Genomic DNA, 1328 nt, shown 5'->3' with positions numbered 1-1328 from the left:
CGAGGCCGCCTCGCCCCCGACACCGGCCCCGGCCCTGTTTCGTCCCCTCTCCAAAAAGTCAGCCTGAATTTAAAACACGTTATTAATTGCACGGCCCAGTCGAGGTTTTGCTCCGAATTGGGGGGAAACGGCTTGAAAACGCATCGTTCGGTGCATTTACACTAACGGGGGACGGCGGTAAAGCCCAGACCCGCCTGAACAGACCTTTTCCAACCTAATGCTTTGCTAACGGCCGTGCAATTGCTCCGAGTGGGCACCCCCCGCCCCAGCAAACTGCACCGCTGTCCAGCAGGGCGGGTATTTTTTTTTCCCTCGGGATGCAGAGCGAGTGCTAGGCAGCACGTGCTGTGCCAGCAGAGGTTTTTCCTTTTTCCACCCCTTAAAGATGAGCCTCTACCTCCAGTTTCCTAGAGGGATGCTGCTATATTGCTCCTAAATTATATCCCCGGGAAGCAGGCTTGAAAACCGAGGGAAGGCGGTGGCTGAGCCGGCAGCCTCCGGTCGAGCAGTCGGGGCTCCGCTTCGCCGCGGGCGGGCGTCGCGGGGAAGTTTGGGTCCGAACTGTGCTCGACGCACGGCCCCAGCGCGGCATTCGGTCAGGCTGAGCGTTTGAACCCCATTTTAGCGCACGTTCATAAGCAACGAAACGCTCCTAAAGGGCTTAGATGAGACCTAGCAGGGGTTGGAGGGTCCGGCGGTCCAGGCCGTGTCTCCCCCCCCCCAAATGCTTCCCACCTCCGGCTCCTTGGTGTGGATGCGCCTGGACCACTCGATGGCAGCATTGCCTAAAAATCCGGCAGTGTAACGGGAACGCGGCCTGCCAGGGCCGGGAAGCGCTTGCCGGAGGAGGCCTGGAGGCGCAGGGCCACCTGCAGCACGTCCCCCACCCCCGTCGTCCCCTGCCTCGGTTTCCCCCGGCYGGAAAAAGCGAGCGACGGCTTCGCACGCTCCCGTTGGGAAGCAGCGGCCGTTTCCGCTGTTGCATCGACCGCCGTGCAAGGAACACGCGGTTCTTCCAGCCATGCCCTCTTCCTTCCTCTCTCCGGACACCGCGATGTCCCTCCGTGCCTGCCGTCGGCTCTGGGGAAGCGAAGGAAAAGGCATTGTAACGGGCAGGCGGGGAAAACCTTGCCTTTTCCTGTTGTTTTCCGGGCCGGCGCGAACTGCTTTCAGCCTGGGCTTCCCGGCAGCGGTGCCAAGCACCCCCAAAGCGCCTTTCCCGGGGAACAAAAACCCGGCGCTGCCCTTGGGGCAGGGAATAACTTTGCAAGGCTTTCGYCCGGGTTTTGCAGGGGTTTCCGCCAGACAGGACCGCAGCAAGGCAAGGA

Source organism: Rhea americana, unplaced genomic scaffold (assembly GCF_003343005.1).
Source record: "Rhea americana isolate MKP2758 unplaced genomic scaffold, rheAme1 scaffold_544, whole genome shotgun sequence".
NCBI lineage: Eukaryota > Metazoa > Chordata > Aves > Rheiformes > Rheidae > Rhea > Rhea americana.
The sequence above is the reverse complement of the archived record's forward strand: the minus strand, read 5'-3'. Positions refer to the sequence as shown.